The 25,169-nt window shown below is 38.5% G+C and overlaps 1 protein-coding gene across 4 annotated transcripts in view; it reads left to right on the top strand.

Moving 5' to 3' along the window:
- PDE1C (phosphodiesterase 1C) overlaps positions 1-25,169 on the top strand; it is a 514,714-nt gene that overhangs the window by 148,270 nt on the left and 341,275 nt on the right. The gene's annotated exons all lie outside the window — the stretch shown is intronic.

Below are 25,169 nucleotides of genomic sequence, written 5' to 3'. Positions count from 1 at the left end.
GGATAGTCTAGCTGCTATATAACAAACAGACCTCAAATTTCAGCAACTTAACACAATAAAACTCTGTTTCTCACTTGCCACCTCCTATGAGTTTAAGCATCTTTTGTCTGGCCACCTCCGGTCAGAGACTCAGGAATCTGGGCATCTTCCATTATGTAGCTTTACCACCTCAGAGGCTTTAGTTTCCACCTGTCTGTCTAGAGAGCAAGAGAGAAAGAGAGAGTATGGTGACTAGTGTGAATTGTTCTAGAGGCTAGACTGGGAAGTGGTGCATGTTGTTCTACGTATGAATCACTGACCAGATCTGAGTCATATGGCACCTGTCTAAAAGCAGAGATGGCTGGGAAATGTAGTTTTTCTCTGTGGGCCCTGGAAGAAGAAATGAGATTGGTGAGCCTCTGGCCGGTCACTGCCACCTCCCTACTGGAGAAGTTTGTCTCATCATATTAATACTCTGGCATTTCCGAACAAAGTATCCTAAACACATCAGGCATCAGTGAAATTGACATCCTGAGGACCTGTGTGTTTGGCACTATCTTTTGCTGTTGTAATTTACTTCCTTGCTCCTGAGCAGGGACAAAACCTTGAGTGCCTTCCCCTTTTTCACCTTCTCTTCTACTTATCTTCCTTATTAAAGAAAAAAAAAAAGGAAGTATAGTTGATACATTTTTCTTCTCTCTAATTTTTCCCTGCTTATCTAAATCTTTCCTGTTTTCTTTGCCTTCTCTTAACTTTTCATTCTCATTCAAAAGCCATGTGCAGAAGGCTGATGTGCACACAGAGTCAGGGATGGATCATGTATTTTCTGGGACAGTGGACAAAGAAGGAGCCCATTCCAGTTCCTTTTACTCTTTTTGGGGGGTGGGTGGGAGAGGTGTTAAATAAACTTTTTATGTGGGAATAATTTTGAATTTACAGAAAAGTTACAGATATGATACGGAGTATCTCCATATACCACTCACTTGGTTTCCCCTAATCTTACATTTCTGTGGTACTCTTGTCAAAACTAAGAAACTAACATAAGTATATTTCTTTTAACCGAACTCCAAACTTTATTTGTATTTTGCCAATTTTTCTACCAATGTCCTTTTTCTGTTCCAGAATCTCATCCAGGGCACCACATTGCATTGTTTTTCATGGTTCCTTAAGTTTTTTTGTGGTCTGTAGCAATTTTTGTCTTTCTTTGTTTTGGATGATTTGACAGTTTTGAAGAATATTGGTCAGATATTATGTAGAATGTCTCTCAGTTTGGGTTTGTTTGATGTTTTTCTTATGATTACTCTGGATTGTGGGTTTTTGGTGGAAAACCACAGAGGTGAACTTCTCTCTTCACATCATATCGGGGGATACGTGGTATCACTTATTATGATAAATCCGATACTTGCTTAAGGTAGTATTTGCCAGATTTCCTCACTGTCAAGATACTATTTTCTCCTTTCCATACTGTTATTCATTGGATAGCAGTCACTAAGTCCATCCCATACTCAAGCGGGATGGGATTAAGCTCCACTTCCTGAAAGGGAGAGTATCTACTTAATATTATTTGGAGCATCCTATTCTTATGCTTCCTCACTTAAATGCTTTCAAAGTCCCTAAATAGATTTGAGTCTCAATGGCAAACATAAATCATGGCCCCCAAAGCTGTCTCCTTGAAAACTAAATGAAGAGCCTTGCAAATTTTTATTCCACAGGTAAGAGTGAGGTCCGTCCTGAGGAATCAAAACAAAGCAAGCAAATGAACCTATTAGCATATAATCATTCTGTGAAGTAGCACACCTTACAGTTGGCTAATAACTGAATAATGCTGCTTGACTCACTCACTGCCTTCATTATTCATGAATGCACATCCTTACTCTTGGGTAAAATGGTGAGGCACCTTGGCAGCGTTTCAGAATTAATCCCAACCTTTGTGACAGGCCAAGGTGTTGAGATACTCTGTTAGTTGGTCAGGGAAGAGGGCAAGAGGGTGCATTTTGCTGTTGTTACAGCCACAGTCATGCCCCACCTAAGCAGCTAACAGCATCAAGAATGTTAGAGAGGAACCTGCAGAATGTCTGATGGGAGGTTGAGTTTCTCACTTCAAAGCCTGCTTTCTCAGCTGTCAGGAAAAGTACGAAGGGAATGCTTTTGAAATTAAAATTGAAATGAATCATTGCTCTAATTGTTTTCCATTTATAAGCATAGTTGGGTGAGATCATTTAGGTGGATCACTTTATTCTACATGTGAGAATCTACAGATGATGTGAAAAGTAATACATCTCAGTTGCAAGAGCAAGGCCTCGTTAAGACTTACCTGCTAACTCACATCCTCACTGAGACATACAGTTTTGAGAGATAGGAGCTGGTAGGGAAGAATGTGGGTTTTGGCCTCAGGCACCCCTGAGCTTTGATCTGGACACTGCCATTTATTAGTCAAGTGACCTTTTCAATGTCATCTCGTTTGAGTCTCACATTTCTCAGCTGCAAAATGGACTTAGTGAAATTTTCTTTGGATGGTTGTTGCAGGGATTAAATGAGATAATTAATGGCTGTTAAATACCTACCTGGTACTTAACAGATGGAGGTTGCTTCAGAATGGTGCAAGTAACAGAAAATCCAACCCAAAGTGGTCAAAAAATCAAAAAATATTTCACATAAATAGAAGAGTAGTAGTAGGATTACTTCAGGATTTGTTGGTTCAGATGCTCAGGATTGTCATTAAAAGTCCAGGTTCTTTCCATCTTTCTGCTCTGTCATGCTCAGCAGGATGTGTTAGTAGTCAGAGTAGCGCCCCTCACAGTCATGATGTTGCTGCTGAAGTTCCAGGCATCACATTAATAGATGACAAGCTTCAGGGGAACATGAGGTACCTCTTCCAGTATCTTTCTTAATGGTGAGGAAAACATTTTTCTTTTCTTTTCTTTTCTTTTCTTTTCTTTTCTTTTCTTTTCTTTTCCTTTCCTTTCCTTTCCTTTCCTTTCCTTTCCTTTCCCTTTCTTTCTTTCTTTCTTTCTTTCTTTCTTTCTTTCTTTCTTTCCTTCTTTCTTCAAATCTACACCTTTATTTATTTACTTTTCAGTTAGTTTAAATCCTTGAGGGGTACAGCATCACACGGATCCTGTGGCCAGTGGCTTTAGCAGGAAGGTGGCTTCGGAATTTGGCACGAACCATGCCGCTGTTTCCATGAGCATGAGTTACTTTTCCCCAGTTACTCTGATTTTATTTGGTTTGCCACCAGGAATCACTGTGTTGTTCTTTGCTTTGTACTAAGCACATCTCTTGCCTAAATAGAATTCAGTTTCATCTCAAGTATAAACACCTTCAATTTTAAGAAGAACTGTGTGTTCCTTCTGCTTCTGGAGACCCCTGCTTATAGCCAGCAGAAATGACTTTGGACCACAACCTTTCAGACATATTTGTTGTTTCATGAGTCCTGTTCCCAGCAGGCCTCCACAGGTTCCAAGATGGTGGAAAGAGAAAGGCAAGGCCAAGGAAACCATTTTCAAAAGCAACCCCATCCCTTTCCACCCTTCTTTTCCCAGTTGACTATTCTTCCTGTCAACTGGGTTAATTAGAATTATATCACAGATTTGTGTCCAAATTGTGGGTTGCCATAATTCACTTTGGGGCCAGTGTAATTGGTTTAGGCCAGTTAGGATCCACTCTTGAGGCAAAGGCTGGTTCAGCCTGCCTAAATCAATAGCCACACTTTTATTACCTGAAAAAAAAAGGTCTGGATTCTGTTGAGAAGGAGGAACATATGAATCTGTCAAAACTTTTGCAGATTCAGCAAACAAGGTTACTGAGATAATTCATGAGGCTGGTCATTGCCTGATTGATTAAAATGTAGATATCTCTTCCTTCTCTTTAAATTGGTCATTTTGTTCATTTTTTATGAACAAATGAAATATAACTCAGCCATCAAAAAGGATGAAATCTTGCCATTTGCAATGATGTGGATACAGCTAGAGTGTATTCTGCTAAGTGAAGTAAGTCAGTCAGAGAAAGACAAATACCATATGATTTCACTCATGTGTGTAATTTAAGAAACAAAACAGATGAACATATGGGAAGGGGGAAAGAAAAAAAGAGAGAGGGAAATAAACTATGAGAGAGTCTTTTTTTTTTTTTTTTTTAAATTTTTTTTTTTCAACGTTTATCCATTTTTGGGACAGAGAGAGACAGAGCATGAACGGGGGAGGGGCAGAGAGAGAGGGAAACACAGAATCGGAAACAGGCTCCAGGCTCTGAGCCATCAGCCCAGAGCCCGACGCGGGGCTCGAACTCACGGACCGCGAGATCGTGACCTGGCTGAAGTCGGACGCTTAACCGACTGCGCCACCCAGGCGCCCCAGAGAGAGTCTTAATGATAGAGAACAAACTGAGGGTTGATGGAGGGAGGTGGGTGGGGGATGGGCTAGATGGGTGATGGGTACTAAGGAGGGCACTTGTGATGAGCAATGGGTGTTGTATGTAAGTGATGAATTGCCGAATTCTACTCCTGAAACCAATATTGCATTGTATGTTAAATAACCAGAATTTAAATAAAAATAAAAATAAAGAAAAAATAAAGAAATCTCTCTAAAATATACCTAAAGAATTGTTATTCCCTCTTCTTGAAGTCTTGAGTGTCTCCCTGAAGCATGGCTGAATGGCTTCTGGAGGACCAATCCTGAGGTTATATATTAAAGTGGTTATTTATACCAAAATTAATTGAAATTAAGTAAAATTACAAATTTAGCTCCTTAGTTGCACTAGGCACATTATAAATGTTTAATAGCCACATGTGGCTACTAGGTATTATATTGGACAGCACAAATTATATAACATTGCCATCACTGCTGTAGAAAGTCCTAGTGGATACCAGTGCCTTTGATTATTCTCCACATTTTTCCAATTTTTTTTTATGGTTCTTTAAAGATTTTCATTTTTTTTTTCAATATATGAAATTTATTGTCAAAATGGTTTCCATACAACACCCAGTGCTCATCCCAAAAGGTGCCCTCCTCAATACCCATCACCCCACATTTTTCCAGTTTTAAATTCTGAGTTAGAGACTCAGGACTACTAATGTCTATGTATAGATTTCATAATTTGATGGGTGAATTGATTGGTTGAAGAATAGAACACATCAAAATGATTTATGGGTCAACATTTAGAAATTCTTACCATAAGTTGTCAGTTGATCTATATAAACTGGAATTAATGATTCTCAATGTGCCTACATTTTCAATATGAGTTTTAATTAATTAGTACTTAACATATCTTTTATCTATTCATTTATGCTCACAAACCTCAACTCTTGGATATTCTGGAATGATAATCTCCGACCTTAGTATTTTTTTCTTGGCTTGGTCTGCCCAGGACTCTGCATTTCCTAGCAATTAACACCTTCATCAATCAGAAGTTTGGAAAAGGAGAGTGCATTAAATTCAAATATTGGAAGATTATAGCTTGTGTCTTGGGTAAAGGTTTGGTGGGAGAACATCGGTCCACATGAGTTTGGACCATCTGTTGATTTAATTATATACTGGTATTGGGGTACCTGGGTGGCTCAGTTGGTTAAGCATCTGACTTCGGCTCAGGTCATGATCTCATGGTTTGTGGGTTCGAGCCCCATGTCAGGCTCTATGTGGACAGCTCAGAGCCTGGAGCCTGCTTCGGATTCTGTATCTCCCTGTTTTGCTGCCCTCCTCCGCTCATGCTTTGTCTCTCTTTCTCTGTCTCTCTCAAAACTAAATAAACATTAAAAAATTTTTCTAAAAATACTGATATTAATAATAGTACCTTATATTGGAATATCCCTTTCATATTTGTTATTCCATTTAATTTTCATGACAAATCTAGAAGTTACTGTAATATCCTCATATTTAGACAATAGATTACTACTGTGTAGTGTGGTACATTAGTTGAAGGTTAACACTTTTTAATAAAGTAAGTATTTGGCTCAATAAAACTCTCACTTGAACATCCACAATGTGTGTTTCAAAAATTTTAAAACTAGGGTTTGAACCCAGAACTCCTGATTCAAAATTCATTGCTATTTGTATTATCCTCAGTTACCTTTTTGTTGTTGTTGTTCTCTATTATATCCTAGTATCTTTTCCCTTTGTCAGAGATATTTAACAAATGACCATGCTAAACTCTCATAGGAAGTTGTGATATACAAAATAAATGGACTCAATTCTTCAGTAATCACTGAAGAGCTTGGGGATCTCGACATGAAAGATGTGCTAAATTATAATTATATAGAGTTATATAAATTATAATGGAATTTCCTTGATCAATCAGAGATATAAACACTTATGGATTGATATATGCCTCTTATTTACTGTAAGTAACCATTGCCATGTAAGTGTTGGGATGATGTCAAAGAGAGTGGAGAGTCGGAGTAGGAGATTGTGAGTTGAATGGACAGACACTTTGCCCTAATGTATTCCCTATTAATGTTGTTTCCAGAGAGGAAACACTCTTTCAACTGATGTAGACAAAACTTGAATAATAGGTTGAGTGAATTGAGTAACAAATATTGAAGTAGAAATGATTATTGGCTCTTTTCATCATTTAATCTGATGATGAACAGCCTTGGTCGCCTCTTCATCTGCTTCTTCTCCAGGGGACAGAGGAGATACAACAGCTGGCAATGAATCCATCCTTCACCTAGTTGATTATTCAATTTTAGAGCCTTTATTTAACTGTGGCTGCTAATCAGCTTTTTTTCCAGGCAGTCTTCACATTGCTTTTTAATAATGGTGACACCCAAGCAAAGCATATGACAGGAATTAATTTGATTGTGTTGTCCAGAAAGTGGAGCATGGGCTCAAAGGGTGCTGCAATTGCACAGCCCTTAAAGAACCAGGTGATGCTGACTTTTTTTTGATGGAGAGTGAAGATGGAAAGTGCTGGGGCTGGAGGTGGACCCTGGTCTATTTTTAGATTGCTTTGGATTGCTTGCTATGCATCTTTGCTTGCAGCATGAAAGCTGGTTTCTGGAAGCACACTTCCCTTCACAATACATACTATGTTTAGTGTTTTGTAGGGTCTTTATTGAACCAGACCCCTTAATTTATAAAAACAGTATGATATTCTTATGCCCCATCCTGGATTACTATATACAGGAATAAAATAAATGAATGAATCAATCAATTAATGAATGAATACACGACACTGTAAAGGTGAACTACATTAAGAAAATACAGTGCTTTATAAATGTGGGGTTTAAAAGGAAAGTGTTCTTGGTGTAATTGCTTCCTTCTTTTCTATTAAGGACTGCTAAATAAACAACACCAAACTACTTTCAATTAAACAAGTGAAATCTTCATGTCTTTTTCATATAAAGGCAACTTTTTGGAAAAAGAGGCACAGACTAGATTCTGTTAGGCCCAGACACTTCTGTTTAAATATGATTCAGTAGAGACTTTTTTAATTGAGGTATAATTGGCATATAACATTACATTAGTTTCAGGTGTACAAAATAATGACTAAATATTTGTATATGCATATTGTGAGTGACACAGTATAGATTTATCCTGGGTGCAAGGAACTGAGAGCTAAGGCTATCTTAACTTGGGTCGACATTTCAGCAACTTTGACCTTGGTGTTATTGCTATGTGCTTATTTTGGCCCCTCTCTCTTTGTAACCAAATATGCATTTTTATCAGAAAGAGCCTTTTGATGAGATATAAAATCCAAGGGAGAAGTAAAATTGAGTTATTTTGAACCAATTCACTCTTTCAACAAATATTTTTGGGCATTTACTATATGCTGGACACTTCTGGGAACAGAGGAAGCAAAAATGGATGCATGAATTAAAGTTATTGGTGTTGAGGGGCGCCTGGGTGGCGCAGTCGGTTAAGCGTCCGACTTCAGCCAGGTCACGATCTCGCGGTCCGTGAGTTTGAGCCCCGCGTCAGGCTCTGGGCTGATGGCTCAGAGCCTGGAGCCTGTTTCTGATTCTGTGTCTCCCTCTCTCTCTGCCCCTCCCCCGTTCATGCTCTGTCTCTCTCTGTCCCAAAAATAAATAAACGTTGAAAAAAAAATTTTTAAAAAATTAAAAAAAAAAAAAGTTATTGGTGTTGACCATAGAGGGTTGTGCTTTCTTCAAAACTTCCCATGAGATATCTCACTTCTCACCACCACGACTCCAAAAAGTTTTTCAAAGTTTTCTTTCCAATAACCTACAGGACTGGCTATGAGAGGAGTTTGGGGAACACATTTTTCTGCATTGCATTACATTTTCCTTGATGTTTTCATGTTCCTTCTAGACTGGCAGGTTGGGAAGCAACACTCAATCCCCTTAATCTGCTGTGAACTCCTTCTCCTTCTCTTCTTCCTTCTCCCCTTTCTCCTTCTCCAACCCACCCCCCTTCCTCTCCTTCCTTCTCCTTTTTCTTCTTCTTCTTTTCAGGACTTTAGGTTTCTCTATTAGAATGGTTTTTCTTAGGAGTAAGGCATAATGAATTTGGCAATTTAGAAGTTCTCTCTCATCAGAGTGAAGAATGAAGTCCTTGCCTTTCTTCTTTGCCTTCCTTTCTTTCCTTAACCTCTTTAGGCTCCTGAACTTTTTTCTTTAACCTCTTCACTGGAACTGCTCTTGTCTAGGTTTTCACTGATTCTTGTGTTGCCAAATGTAATTGCTACTTCTTTGCCTTCATCTCACTCAGTCCATGCTACTGCATGCTGCACAGTTAACCATTTCCTTCTCAAAACACCTTTTCTCCTGGGTCATGTGATCACCACATTCCCCTGTGTGTGTGTGTGTGTGTGTGTGTGTGTGTGTGTATACACACACACACACCTCATTGGCTATTTTTTTCTCAGTCTCATCTACTGGCTCTTCACCGTCTACTTGACATCTCCGTTTTAGAGAATCCTGTGGCTTAGTCTTCATCTTCTTCTTTGTTCTTACCTTAAGTGTTTTTATCTGTCCCAGGTCTTTATCTTTTGTTTTAACACTTAGACTATGATGTACCTAGATCTAGTTTTCTTGAATGTGTTCTTCCTGAATCTATAAATTTTTTTGCTTGCGCTATTGTGTAAGTACTGCGTGCTGATTATGCCATGGCAGCTCCTTAATCTGTAATTTTTTGTCTTTTACTAAATTTGGGGAATTTTGGCCACTTTTTCTATTATTTTCTTCTGGCCAAATTTCTTTCTCTTTTCTTTCTGGGACCCAACTACCTTTATGGGAGACCTTTTGAAATTTCCTACAAGTCTTAAGGCTCTTTTAGTTTTTTTCAATATATTTTTTCTCTGTTCTTTACATTACATTGATTTCTATGATATCTATCTTCAGATTCCCTGAATTTTCTTTGTCTAACCCTACTCTAAACTCTATGAAGTTAGGGTCCATGTCTGTCTTGTTCACTGCTGTCTCCACTGTCTACAATTGTACCTGAAAGTGCTAAATAAAGAATTATTGAATAAATAAAAGAAAGAGTGTGCAGTCATTTGGAAAGTAATGTCTGTGGTTTAGAGACTAGGAGAAGTTGAACTTGGGCAATGGCAATTAGAAGGAAGAGAAGACATACCCAGGAAGGTATGTTATCATGAATCATATTATCAGATCATTTTGAAATTAAATATAAGTAAATTATCTCGAGGCAGAGAGTGAATGAGTTAGAACAAATAGGACTCATTGACTCTAGTAGATAGCTTTACCAGGGCTACCTAAATTTAGGTCACTAATACATTAATGGGAGCTCAAGGGTCATCTCTGATGTACAAGTGACCAAGCATTTACTTCCTTCTAAACATTAAGGATTTAAAATTTTCATTTCATCCATCCAATGAATCAATCAATCAAGGAACAAATTATTATCCTTACTGAGAATTGGGTTGAGGGCCAGACCCTAGAGATACAGAGGTGATTACATATATACCTTATGTTGTGAGACTAGTGGAGTCAGACATTCGAACAGTCAGTGGCATTCAGCACAATAAAACTATAATAAGGGATGTGCTGGGGCTCCCAGTTTGAGAATGAGTGTAAAAGATTCAGGGAACATTTTGAAAGGAGATGCTTGAGTTGTGATGGTTGAAGATCTGGTGACAGCCTTTCAGACACCAAGGGGAAGGCTTATGTGCAGATCCATGTGGGGAAATTAGTAAGAGGTTCATAAACTGTGGGAAAGTTCCAGCACCCTATGATGTAATGTAGCAACCTTGATCCACATAGATTTATCTTGACCTCCTCAACTTCAAGAGACTAAACCTGAAACAGGGCTTAGAACACAAAATGCCCAATAAAAGTTAGCAATAGTAATGTACTTAATCATCATTGCCCATTGCTGGCGACTGGTCAGAGCATGAACTCAGGAGAAGCTTTTGTACTTCTTGTTATCACTCGCTCATTTGGAAGGTAGTAAGGCAAGAGAGGCTATAATTTTTCAAGGTCTTTGCTCCTCTCATTTTCCTTGATATAATGAACATGGTGATGCTCCTTAAGTACTTCATAATTTCCTGTACCTGCATGGTATTCGTATCTTGACCAAATTTGTAATGAATTTTTGTAATGTCTTCTTTACTTACTTTCTATATTTTGTAATGGAGAAATATTAGTTCCCATTTCTTCCAGGAAAAATCTATAATGTTTTTCCCTATAAAGGTGGATAGACAGCTTCTGCAGTGAAAGACAGAAAGACAGTTGTTTCAAATGTGAAAGAGACATCATTCTTGTTGGCTTTGCCTTTCCCATTTGCACATTTGGCACTATTTTCTGTAACAACAACAACCAGAAAATCTATACTATTAAAAAAATGAGTATAAGTAAGCAGTTAGATTGATTTTGGGGCTTCTGTATTGGAACCATGCTTCCATTATTATTGCGTGAGGTATGTTGTTTCTAGGTAACAGAGGAGGAAAATCTTGGAAGTTCGGAATCACAATTTTATAATTCTCTAACTTTGTAAGGTACCATATAAAAGAACTTCAGGCCTAATTATACCGGAACAACGTGTGCTCTATTTTAATCCTGAACTGAGATAACAGTCATTGGGAGGATTATTTCTGTCTTAACTCAGAAGAAGAAGAAATCTATAAGCCCATTAAAACAATTTATAGTCTTTGAATGAAAGCAGTAAAGAAGTTATACTATTACAAGATTATTTTTGTGTTATTTCACATTAATGTGGAGTGGCTTGAAGAGAGTAAATGAAAAAAGTTTTGAATCTGAGGAAAATTAATTAACTGCAAGGCAATTGAAAAAGCAAGAGTGATTCATTAGTGTCATTTTTTTTTCCTTTTGATCAATCACTACCAATGTAACATCTTGATAAAGAGAAATTTGAGAGCAATTTTCAATTGTATTTTAACAAAGTAAAAATAATTTTTTTCCTGTTATAAAAGTGTTATTAATGTTTGTTTATTAATATACTGAATTATATACTTAATATAACATACTGTTTTATTAACGTTTATTAATATACTGAATTTGGGGGCTCCTGGCTGGCTCAGTTGAAAGAGCATATGACTCGATCTTGGGGTCATGAGTTCAAGCCCCATGTTGGATGTAGAGATTATTAAAAAAAAAAGAAATAAACTTAAAAATAATATACTGAATTTGGTAAGCAAATAAGTATATATTAATATACTGAAATTAATGTAAAAATAATCAAAAAGAAGAAAAATTTAAAAATGTAATTCCAGTACCCAGATATGGCCATTGCAATATCTTTTATATCTTTTTACTGTTGGTGTATGTGTTTCTCAAAAACAATTTTATAATTTTAAATTGTAATTTAAACTATAATTAAATTAATTATAATTATAAATTTATTTAATTGAAGTGACAATTATAAAACAAATTATAATTTGCTTCCTGCATGAACACTGTTATCAGGAACATCTTTCCATGTCAGTAAATGTGTATCTTCAGTACATTGGTCTCAACCATTTTTTTTTTTTTTTTAACTCCAGCACAATTGAGTGATTAAGCCCAGTCTTGACAGTGATATTCAGTGTTGACTTTTTTTTTTAAGGAGTGAGAAAATAGGATGCACAGGAGGGAGCAAAGATGGTCAGTTATAGATAAAAAAAATTCATGTGCCAAATACTAATCTACAACATCACTTTTAATGATTTTGTAAATTCTAATGTTTTAAAAACAAATCCCCAGTTGTTGGACATTTAGCGTGTTGCTCATTTTTAACCACAATGTTTAATATTGTGAAAAACAGTTTTTAAATGTTTATCTGATTATTTCCTAACAATAAATTTCTAAATGTAGAGTTGCTGTACTAAAGAGCTTTTCCTGCACTAGTTATACATTGACTTCAAGCCATTGCCGTATTTTCCCCTGAAGTGTCATACACGTTGGTATTACTGTTATAACAGTTGAAGAGATTGTCCATGTTCTACAATTTAGGCCAAGATCATTTAAAGAAATTAATGTCAGTTTGATGGTAGAGAAACATTATCATTGTTTCATTTACATTTAAAAAAAATAACGAAGTTGAAGATTTTTGTAATCTTCTACAGACCATTTGAATTCCTTCTCTTTGTGTCTGTCTCTTGATATCTATATCTATATCTATATATCTATATCTATATATCTTATTGAATTAATAAGAATTATGACATTACTCTATTTTTATCTCATGCATGTTATAGTTTCTCCTTCATATGCTGTGTAGGTTTAATTTAATGTCATGTGTTGACACATAGGGATTCTTATAAAGTCAGATTTCTCCAATCTTTTCTTTATTTTTCATGCTTATAAAAATAAATTTTCTAAATAAAATTTCCATTTTCATATTTTATAAGTAGTTCTTTAGGCTGTAATTTAGCATTCATGTGGCTCCATTTTTAAAATTTGTATCTTTAATACACTCATGTTTATTTTGGTGTCTTGCATAAGATAGGCACTAAATTAATTTTTTTTTTTTTACCTAAATTGCTATATAGCTAACAGAATACAAACTCTTAAAATTCTATCTTCTCAAAAAGAAAGAAAGAAAGAGCCCTGCTCACGCTCTCACATGCTATGGGATGGATGATTGATGCAGGATGCTACAGCCTCTGGCCAGGGTGAACCTAGCCGTCCACTCAGTGCAGGGGGGCATGGCCTTGTCACCTTCCCCAACATGGCCATAAAGGGGCGGATGGCAATGGCAGGAAGCAGGACATGGGTGACATCCTCTGTCACATGATGACCATCACCAACCAGAGCTTGGATGTGGCACAAGCAAAGAAACATGCCCTGACAAGTCACAGAATGGAACCTGCACTCTTCAGCGTCCTGTGTGAGATCAAGGAGAAAACAGGTCTTAGTGTCAGAGGGGCGCAGAAGGAGGATCCTCCCGATGCCCAGCTAATGAGACTGGACAATATACTTTTGGCAGAAGGGGTTTCAGGTCCTGAGAAAGGTTGGGGATCTGCAGCAGCAGCAGGGCGGCCTCTGGAGGTATTGAACACTCAGGTTATGGAGCCCGATTGACCCAGATCAGACAAATCTATCACACAGAACTGCAGAAATAGGAACAGATCAGCAGCCACTACTCTCATAGTCCTGCACAAACCCTCTATTGCTCTTGGGTTACACTGAACTAACCAATTCTGAGGGCTGTGAGGGGTAGGTGTCAACAAAAAGAGCAAAATGAATAAGGTCAATGCAAAACTCCCCCCGCCCCCGCCAATAAAATTTTATTTCTACCAGTGGTAAATGCCATCTGAAGTCTACTTCAGTTTTTTTTTAACTTTCCAATTCGAATCCAATAATCTGCCTCTTTTTTTTTTTCTTTTTGCTTTAGCATTAACATTATTCTATTTACTGTAGCTTTATAAAATATCTGTTAGGATCTGGTTGGGTAAGTTTCCTTTTAGTACCAGTTCTTTTTCCCAGAAACATCTTAATCAATGTGTACATTTAATCTTTCAGGAAAAATTTAGAGTCTCTGACATGCATCCCCCAATCGTATTGAAATGGCATTAAATGTATAGATTACTTTAGGGATCATTTACGTCTTTACAATATTGAATCTTTTAGTTCAGGAAGTACTCTCTACTTATTCTAGTCCTCTTTTGTATTCTTCAAGAACATTTTATCAAAAATTTTTAAAATGTTTATTTGTTTTTGAGAGAGAGAGAGAGAGAGCATGAGTAGGGGAGGGGCAGAGAGAGAAGGAGAGAATCTGAAGCAGGCTCCAAGCTCTGAGCTGTCAGCACAGAGACCGACATGGGGCTCAAACCCACAAACCGGAGATCATGACCTGAGATGAAGACAGGCACTTAAATGGCTGAGCCACCCAGACACCCTATCAATTTTTATATGGTTCTTTGTTATGCTTATTTCTAGGTATTTTATATTTATTGTTGTTGTTAGAAACCCCCTACCTTCCTTCTGCATTGTATTATCTTAACTGTTCTTGATGTATAGGAAAATTACTAGTTTTTGTAATGTATTTTGTTACTTTTCTTTCTGAGTTCTTATTTGTTCTCTTTTGAGCTTTTCTGGTAGACAGTCATAGCATTTGCAGATCAAGCCAGAAAAGTTTTCTTCTATTATGCCTTTGATTATTACTCTTGTTTCATTGGTTCTGCTCTTTCTTTAGGAGCTCCTGTTATATTAAAGCACTTTCCTCAGTGTTTTTCTTTGCATGCTGAGGAGCTCTTAAGCTGATTTTCCACATTAATCCCTGTATCAGGGTTATCCAGACATACAGAACAAATAGAATGTATGTATAGATAGAGATTTTTTTTAAGGTAGAAGGTCTTCTTTTATTATATATATATATTATATATATAATAAATATATAGTTTGATAGTTTGTGATCAGAATGTTTTTTTTTTAAATTTTTAAAAAATGCACATCCAAGTTAGTTGGCATATAGTGCAATAATGATTTCAGGAGTAGAATCCAGTGATTCATCCCCTACATATAATACCTAGTGCTCGTCCCAACAGCAAGTGTCTTCCTTAATGCAACCCTTTGCCCATTTAGCCTATCCCCCCTGCCCCCCACAACCCCTCCAGCCACCCTCAGTTTGTTCTTTGTATTTAAGAGTTAGAGATTTTTTATGAGGAATTGGCTCATGTGATTATGGAGGCTGATAAGTCCTAAGATCCGTAGTTGGCAAGTTGGTGACCCCAGAGAGTTGATGGTGTAGTTCCAGTTGAAATGCCAGCAGGCTTGAGACCCAGAAAGAACAGTTTTGAGTATGAAGGCAGAGAAGAACTGATGTCCCAGCTGAAGCCAGTCAGGCGGAAGGAATTCCCTCTTACTCATGGGACAGTCAATTTTAGGCTGTTATGGAAACTGGAGCATTTCCCATTAACACTGTTGCTTTTCTGAGACCCCCTCTAGCAGCTCCCAGTAGGAACCTTAATCTGGAGGTATGTTTAAGACTTTGGCTTAACCTGGGGTTTTTCACTGTCATTCTGTATGTTTCTAGATGACAGTTTTGGCTTAGTAGCTTGAGTGTTTGCAGTCTCCCTTTATTTCTTCCAGTTCCCTGAGAACCTCTTGAGCTTTTCATAGACTTGGAATTTTGGTATAAACAGAGTATGTCCAAGTATATCCATGAATCAGTGTGGAAAGCAGGGATTCAGTGAGAGAGGGACAGAGGAGAAAATAAAAACTCGTTTTCAGCTTGCCATTAAATCTGGCACCTTTTAGCTCCCTGGTCTCCATGCCCTGGATACCCTCTCATATATTATCTGACTTGGCATTTGGTACTACTCTCCATCGTGGAGGAGTCCTTCTAGAAGCAGTTCTGGGTAGGATCCAAAGTCAATCGTATCATCCTAGTATCATAAATAGCATACAGCAACCACAAAATGATACAAGATATGTCATGCTTTTTTTTTTATTTTTCTAAATGAAATCAAACCTGGCTTTAAACTATACTAGCTATAGTTGGTAAAGAATTCTAATGTTCATTTTTATGGGGGTTCTCTTCTCTATGGAATCTTGCAAAGATATCAGTAATTGTGTGCGTCTTGGGAAATGAAGAAAGGACCTGACCTTAATTCTGTTGTGGTACCATCATTGGTATCTTTCCTTTTGTTCCTAGATGCTCCAGTTCAGACCTGGTTCTTTATGTCTGTCAGACTTTGCTTTTATGCTTGTCTGTGATGATGCCGCTAAGATCCCTCCTTGCAGGCTTGACCATGGTGATGACCCAAACATACTCACATGACTTCCCAGGTTCTAGAACTCTAACCCTTAGGGAAAGGGCAGGTCTCTCTTCCTGTTGTTGCATCTGTCCTCTCCTTGGAAATTTATCCTAAAGTATTGTCCTTTTCACTCTTCCCTGAGAGTAACAGAAACCAGCCTTCAAAGACATAGAGACCAGCTCCCTCTTGGGAGGGGAAGGGGATTCTCCCCTTTAAGACTTAATTCTTTTTGCTATTGAGTTCCCAACGTCCTACCCCCAAATTAAAAGCATGGTACCAATTTAATTTCTCAATAATTTATTCTATTCCAGAATTTCTATCGTCATTTAGGAGAAAAAGGTAAGCAGCAGATTTTGAACACTTGACTACAACCTACCATAAGAAATATACCTCTTGCCACACTGATCAAGAAAATAAGAGAGAAGACAAATGAGCAATATAAAGGAATGGAGGAGGGGACATCACTATGGATCTGGGAACATACATATGTATATGTGCCCATGTATGTACCCACATGTGTGGTAAACTGACCAGTTGTTATAAGTTTGAAACACTTGAAGACACTAAGAGGTGAAGGAGTATTATACTGGAGTCGAAGGCTTAGGTTCTACTTACAGCTCTGGTAATAATTTTGAGCACATCTCTCAACTGCAGTGGGTCTCAGCTTTATTGTTTATAAAAGAGGAAATCAACCTGTACCTTAGACCCTGAGGCCCAAAGGGATCATGTACACAGAATCCCATACAAGTTATAAAGTCCCATTTACACATGAGATAGTTTTCCTATAATTATTATTATTAGCGAAATTGGGTCAAATGGCTCTTGGTCAAATAGTTTGGAAAGCCTAGCCAGCCAAACTGCTTGAGATTAATATTTTTTTCTTGACCTTTAGAACAAAATCTGTCTGAAGGGTTGGACAGGAAGAAGAATGATCATGTCAAGAGAGGTAGAAATTTCAAGGATGATTTCCCTCTGAGGGGCTTCCAGATGCATACCGAGCAAGGGTTTTGATTTCTATATCCTGCATCTGCGTGATCCCAGGAGCAGAGAAGCAGAGCTTTTCACTTGCATAGCTGAGTAATAACTTGCAAATAAAAATGCTTTTTGCCATATGGTTGAAGAAGTCACAGTGAGATGAGGAGTGTTAAGCACTCCCTTCAAATGCTTATCTTATTGCCATGGAATGGGTGATAGGGTGCTGTTGATGAACTTGTCCAGAGATGTGACTGAAGCTCTGGGAAGAAGTAACTATAGGGTTGTAAGGAGCATGAGTTTTGTAATTCTATAGTTTTGTAGTCCAAAGCAATAGCAAAAGAGGACACAAATCACCTCATGGGGACTGTGGACTGAAAGGGCTTTCAGACCAACCTCTCTTGTTCTGGTTTCCTCTCATTCTCTAGCTCACTGCTCCCTCAGCTCCCAGCTTTCCAAGGTTACTGCACCTTCTGTGTTTCCCACAGATCATCATCACTCTCACCCCAGGTGGTGGAATCTGGAGAGGAAAGTACAGGTGGCAGAAAAACTCTGGCACCTTCTCTTTTGCTGTTTTACATATGTATGTGTCTATTATGAGCAGCCCCCCTGCCATTTGGGGAGGTCATTAAGGTGTTTACTTGGAATAAATCTGACAAACTCTGCCTGTGTCTTGGTTATTATGATGCATCAGCTTTAATCAGAAGCAGCAAGGACACTCTACTTCCATCCCTTGAGAATGGCAGGTGCATTATCTTACGGGGTTTGCCGAGCACATTAGGAGTGTCCTTTGGCAATGTGGTAGGTATAGCTGTGTACTAAGAGAAAGAGAAGTACATCAAATCATCTACAAACTGAGTAGTGTATGAGAATCCCATAGTAAACCTAGGTACAGCAATAAAAGGGGGAATGGATTGACTACAGTAATGCTATCAAAACATCGCCTCAAGTTTCAAAACACCCTTCAGTTACTCCCCAGAGAAATGTCACATTTAAGGACAAAACTTTCTTGACTCACACCTTTGATATTTTAGGAACTTTAAGGGCTTGGGCTAAGAATCTTTTAAAAAATCCCTCCTTCTTTCATTTTAATGCTCCAAATCTCTTGGGATTTTCTTGCACTTTTACTTGAGCAGACCTATCTCATCCATGCCATTTTGTCCCTGCAATTTGGTTCCATAGTTACGTGCAGCTTTGCAAGATGAGCTTCTCACAAGTCACATCTTTCCACTGTGCAAAGCCTTCTGGGAGGTATAGTTCTTTCCTTTGATGGTTATTCTCTTCAGAAGTTGCCAATGCAACTTTCTTTTCACCTCAGAGAGCTGGGGACAAGGAAGAATCTGAGGGGGCAAAGGAATTGGAGAAATTCCATTTTATTCTTCATTCATTCATTCATTCATTCATTCATTCATTCTACATTTATAAGTGTATCCTGTAATGATTAAATTATCGCACTGTTGTTGACTGACCATTTGGCACATTGCCTAGGCTAGTTTTTTTTTTTTTTGGATGATCTTTCCTTATTAGGAATATTTAGCTCCACAGAGTTTAGAAATTAGAAGATATAGTGAGCTCAACCTTGCAAATTTTGGTTATGATTTTTGGTAGAAATTACACTTCAAAGACAGCTAGTGGCCAGTCTGTTTTCTGAATATAGACATAAAAGTCTACAAACGTTATCAAATTGCATCTTACAGTATCATGATCAAGTAAAGTCTAAGCCAGATAACCTGATTTCAAAAGGCAACATCTATTTCTTTTTCTCCCCCTAAATTATTTTATTTTATTGTGTAAGAACACTTAACATGAGAGCTACCTTCTTAGCGGATTTTTAAGTGTAATGTTAGCAATGTCCATTTCTGAGTAAATCTCTTACAAAAGTAGAAATAGAAGAACAAATTATTTTTAGAAGGGAGGGTGTTCGCTATTGGAACAATGGATTTATGAAGCTATAATGATTAAAACACTGTGTACAGATTCAACCATAGGTAAACATAAATGAAGAAAATAGAGTAAAAAGTCCATAAATGGACCCAAGTATATAAAAAAGTTTTATATGTAATAAAGAAGGCTTTTTAATTGGTGGGTAAAGGATGGCTGATTCAACAAAATGAGTTGAGACCCCTGGTGAAACATTTGTTAAGAATGAAGCTGGATCACTTCTGTCATTCATTCAATAAGCTTTAGAAGGAAGAGAATATGTGAAAAGAAGAGGAAGAGGAAAGAAGTTGACGAAGCATGAGAAGGAGGAAGAGGAGGAAAATAATATAAGAAAGTAGGAGAAAACATCATTTTGGAGGTGGAACGCTGAGTGGGGGGCTCTAGTATCTAGAATTCGGGGAAAACCTATGAGAGGACACATGACCACCTTGAGGGAGACACAATATTCAATACAGAGATTCCTTTATGATTCCCAAGGTGTTTAGAAAGTTTAGGTTCTGATGAGTCATCTTTTGGCAACAGAGAATTATGGGGTTTTTTTGGTTGAAAGATAATATTGTAACCATGAATGAGTGCAAGCAGTACTGGGTGAAGATACCAAAATGAGGTTTGGGAGAACATCAAGGAAAACCAATTTTATTCATTTTCTTGTGGAGTTTTCCTGTTAAGTGGGCAGGCAAGTAACTTACAGAGGTCTATTGCTGAATCTTGTTTTGTCTACCTTTCTTCTGACATTGTGCCATTCTATGCTGACCAGCCCCCACAGAGTGGGGGTGCACCTCCCCCATTCCCAAGCTGTTCTTATTCTTTTCTTGTCTTCTTAGCTCTGCACTCCTTTTCTTGCAGTTCTGGCTACTGCCTGAATATAGTCCAGAGGTCTCCTGGTCTGAACATAAGTTTCCCCAACAGACTTTGACTTCATGAGCTCATGGCTCCCAGCACTTCTATGGTTCCAGAAATACCCGATTGCCAACCATGGCTCCATAATCTCAGGCTAATTGGTTGTGAACAAGCCATCCTTTCTTGCCACCTCATTCCATCTCTGCTCCCTGCACTGTTTTGTACAATGGGGGTGAGGTTCTGACAAATTTAATATAATCAGTACCTTACACCACAACTTTGTGTCTTTAAAATGCTATGAAGGTGCTGATAGTTTTTAGAAGATTTCAAGATCTATAATCAAACCTATTATCTTTGGTGTCTCCGAAACATCCTTATTGTCACTTCACACCTGCCCCTCTGCTCCAAGCTTAAAAATCTAAGGACTTTGATATGATATGTAATTTTAGTACTTTCTGGTTTCATTTGCTTACATTTTTGAGACTTTTAAAATATTTCATCCTTTTGAATCTGATTCAGAGTGCTCTTGAGTTTGCTGTGGGACAGAGAAGGGATGAGAAGAACGCCTTACTCTCAGAAGTCTTGTTCTACCATCTGGTTACAAACCCTGTTTCCTGCTGTGGTGTGTGTGCAAGGCCTCACTACGAGTGTAATTTGTGTCAGTCCACTGCCTCCCAACAGCACCCTCCAGCTTTGTTTGCTTAATGAGAGTACGTTCGACGTGAGATGTTTTATTTCTAGCAAATGTGTAGTTGTGCTTCAAGCCGCTCTGGAGTTTTTGAAATTTCTCTGGGGAGTTTGAAGAGATTTTTAGTTTCCTCTCAGGCAGTTAAAGTCATCTTCTAATAAGCTCAGTTGTTGTTTTCCACACCTGTTTCTGAGATCTTAAATGCAGTAGTTTGGAAAATACCACCCATCTATGGGGTTTAATCAGATGGCAGTCTCTGAAAGGCTGCTGGGTTGGTGGAAGCAGCACCATCTTGAGGGACGATGATTCATCAGCATCGTCGTTCCAGTGGTGTAGAGACTGAGGTTCATCTCTCACTTTAAATTGGGCAGAGAGAGAGGGAAAGGGTGGGAAGGGTAAGAGGTGATGACCAAAAGGGCCAGCAGAGTGGGGCTTGTGGGCCAAATGTGTAGCTGTAGTCTTCTTTTGGTTAGTCAAGGGAAAGACCCACTCTTGCTCAGGTGTCATGGTTTCTTCATGCAAGGCAGTAGGATTTGGTAATGAAAACAGTGCTGATATGAATATCTTTCTGTGTGCTAGGCATTGTCCTAAGCTCTTGGTAATAGATATCATTTAGTAGAAAGTTAATGGGCTTTGAAGACACGCACCTGTATTTACACTTGTGTGTTGTAGTCCTGGGTGAGTGACTTCTCTAAACCTCAGTTTCTTCACATATAATCTGACCCTAAAGGGCAGTAAAAGAACCTGCTATAATAATGGCCCATGGCATGCCCCTCATGACAATTTTCTTTCATGATCCTTCATTGATTTCTCTTGACATGGGTTTGGTATACCTCATCTCAACCCCGGACATGGCCTTTTCATGCCCCTGTAAATTATACTTCCCCTTCTTTACACATGATCTAAACATATTACTCTCCTTGGTTTAATGGCTCTGTTTGGCTGCCCCTAATCCTGTGCACATCTACATGTCTATCTTGAAATGCAAACCCTTGTAGAGGGCAATGCCACTTCTTCTCTGCAGGGTCAGCCTATGGCCAGGGAGAGTTAAGACAGCTTTGACAACTATCTCAATTTCCTAATGGAGATAGTGAGAATGCATGCATACTTTCCCAGTCAGAACTGGCTGTCTGTCAGTTGCCTCAAGAATTGTGGTGAGCATTGCAAAACTTACAGAATTGTCAAATCACTGTGTTGTACACCAGAAACTACTATAACATTGCATGTCAACTATACTTCAAAAAAATTTCAGTACAATAAAAAAAATCAATTCATATATATGCGTATATTGGGAGGAACATGTGTACCCATGGTGGTGAATTTGCATGCTGGATATTCAGGTATTTATTTAGAATGTTACATGTGCCAGGCATTGTTTTAGGTAGGCAAATAGCAGCGAACAAAACAGACAAAAGTCCCTTGCTCATATTTAGCTCATGTGCTATATATAGCAAGGAGTAAATAAGTTACACATACAGCGTGTCACTAGGAGATGAGCTATAGAAGAGTCACATAGGGAAAAGGAATGCGTAGAGTGCTGGAGTGAGTTGAGGGGTTATAATTTCAATTAAGGCCTCCCTGAGAGGGCGACTCTGGGCAGAGTACCGAAAAGGTGAGGAAGTGAGACCTGCAGACATGTGAGAGGGAATTTCAGGCCAAGGGAAGGTCAAGTGCAAAGGCCTGGAGGAGTAACTTGGTTAAGAAATGTCAAAAAGGATGGTGGGCTGGAGCAGAGTGGGAAAGGCGGGATGGGGGAGGGGCGGGGGGGGATAGACTATGGAGTCAGGTCATGTGGGGTCTTTGTGCGCCCTTGTAAGATTTCGCCTTTTACTCAGTGAGAGATGGGGGCCACTTGATGATTTTGAGCAGGGGAGGGACATGATTCAACTTGTATTTTGAAAGGATCACTTTGACACCTGAGAAGAGATTGAGGAGGGGTGAAAGCAGAAGCAGGGAGACTAGTTAGGAACTATAGCTAGAGTCAGGGTAAGAGATGGTGTAATAGAAGCAGTGCACGTGGGAGATGTGGTCAAGTTCTGGATATATTTTCAAGGTAGAGATCTGTGGATGTGCAGTGAGAGAAAGCGAGGACGTCAAAGTGGGGAAGGGTAGGTAGAAATGTTGCCTGTTGCTCTAGAAGGCAGAAGTAGGGACAAAGAATGTCATAGAGGAGCTGGTTTCGGTCAAGAGTTAAAGAAACAACAACTCAAAACTGTCACTCAAAGCTGTCCAGTGAAGAAATGGGTTGCCCTTGCATTGGTGAAGCCTTGGTGCCTAGGTGAGTCCCAGCTGGGGCCGGTTGTCCTAGAGGAGATGCCCATGCATGGGAGGAGGGGTTAGTAAACTCCTTCTGTAAAGGTCAGATGTTTTAGGCTTTGTGGGCCATATGGTCTCCGTGGCAACTACTCAGTTCTGCCAATGTAGCGTGAAAGCCGTCATAAATAGTACCGGTGGTTGGGTTCCCCAAAAACTTTAATTCTAAAAACAGGTAATGGGCTGGTTTTAGCCAATGGCTGTAGTTTGGTTATCCCTGGACTAAAGGGTCACCAGAGGTCCCTTTCATCTCTAGAATTGTTAATGCCTAAATTTAAAAAATCATTTGTATTATGTGCGTATCTAAGTATAGACATTCAAGATCCGAGCACAGAAATTGTACATTTCATTTTGGGGTTATTAACAAACTCCATTGACCTGGGAGAGCTCTTTGTTTCAACTTGACTATGCAGTATTTTTAAAATATTAATAATTTCTTATGAAATACATGTTAATGTTATAAAAATTGGAAGATACCTCAGAAGTCTCCTTCCTTCTAAGAAGAAAAAAGAAATCACTTGTTATGTCACCAAGCGGAGACAGCCATGGTTAAGATTTATTGAATAGTAAATACCAAAATCTATTCTGTGTACCCTTCCAGACTTCTTCATTAGGGCAGTGGTTCTTAACTGGGAACAGTTTTGATCACCCCCACCCCCTAGGACACTGGCAATGTCTGGAGACATTTTGAGTAGTTACAAGTTGAGGGTAGCTATTGGCACCGAGTGGGTAGAAGCCAGAGATGCCGCTGAACATTCTACAATGCACAGACCAGCCCCACAACAGTGATCTGGTCCAAAATGTCAATAGTACTGAGGTTGAGAAAGCCTTATTTAGATCCATTAGACATGCTGTTTTAAAAAAAGTTTCCATGTAGTTGACATATAACATTAGTTTTAGCTGTACAACACAGTGATTCAACATCTCTGTACATTATGCTATGCTCACAAGTATAGCTACCATCTGTCAGCATACAACACTATTACAATACCATTGACTATATTCCCTATGCTGTGCCTTTTATTCCCATGACTATGCATTCCATAACTGGAAGCCTGTATCTCCCACTCCCCTTCACTGATTTGGCCCATCCCCCACCCCCCGTCCCTCTGGCAACCATCCATTTGTTCTCTGTATTTATAGGTACAATTTTGCTTTCTGTTTGCTTATTCACTTGTTTTATAACTTAATTTTATTAAAAAACAAAAATGGAATACAGGTATATACTATTTTGTAATATTTTCCCTGGCAGAGCAACAAACATCTATCCATCTATCCATGTATTTAAACTTCTGTTGTTATTGAAGCCTGTGTGATCCCTTCCTTCATATGGATGTATTAGGATTTTTAAAACCTCTTCCTTATTTTCAGATATTTAGGTTATTTGCTATTTTTTTGTTTTTGCTTTTGTGATTGTAAACAACGGTATGAAGAGAATTCTTATACATCAGTATTTATGCATTTGGTAATTTTTATACCCCAGTGACACATTGTGCCCAGGATAGGGAGGGCACTTGATAAATGTACCCCAAGCCTGAACTTCCATGTCTCTCTCACTCCTGTGCTCCTACAGTATTTGTGGCCAGTTCCCTGCATGCTCCCTTGGCCAAGGAGCCTTATTTTACCTCGAGTCCTGGAATGTGGACCAGATAGAATATATGTGTGCCAGGGGTAAGGCTGAACTGAAGAGAAGGCACAAACATTGGAACAGAAGCATATGGTAGCCAGTGTACTGAATGAGTGACTCATTCCATTTAAAAATGTCCATGCTCTGGCCCAACCCACCAGCCTGGTTCTGTGGGCATGGCCCAGGCCAGAAGAGACCTGGGTTGATAGCTGACATTGTGGGATACAGGAAGAAACCATGGCCAGATTTTCTAACTTATGAACGTTTATGCTATGCATCCTATATGCTTATTAGAACAAGGAGGGAGCAATTTGATACAGTTGTAGAGCCAAATGTTGATGTTTGTCATGGTACTAGAACATTGTCAGTGCACAATAAATGCTTAGGGAAGGATTGAGTCTGAGGATCTTGCCTCTCTATAATTTTATTCTGAAATCATGACCTGAGCAAACCCTTTGAGCCTTCACTATCTCCTGGATTGATCTTCTAATTTTCTTATCTTTTCTATTTTTATGTGTTTTTATTTTCCTTTTTACTCTGTGTAAGAGTCCTTTAGAACCTATATTGTGACACATTGATTTTTTAATTGCTTTTTATCATATCTTTAATTTCTAAGAGTTATTTCTTATTTCCTATCTCACTGAAGGTAAATATAAGAGTTTAGTTTTGTGTAGACAGTGTATAGCTGGGTTTTTT

Source organism: Prionailurus viverrinus, chromosome A2, assembly GCF_022837055.1.
Source record: "Prionailurus viverrinus isolate Anna chromosome A2, UM_Priviv_1.0, whole genome shotgun sequence".
Classification (NCBI taxonomy): domain Eukaryota; kingdom Metazoa; phylum Chordata; class Mammalia; order Carnivora; family Felidae; genus Prionailurus; species Prionailurus viverrinus.
Note: the sequence above shows the minus strand (reverse complement) of the source record. Positions and strands in the feature narration are given on the sequence as shown.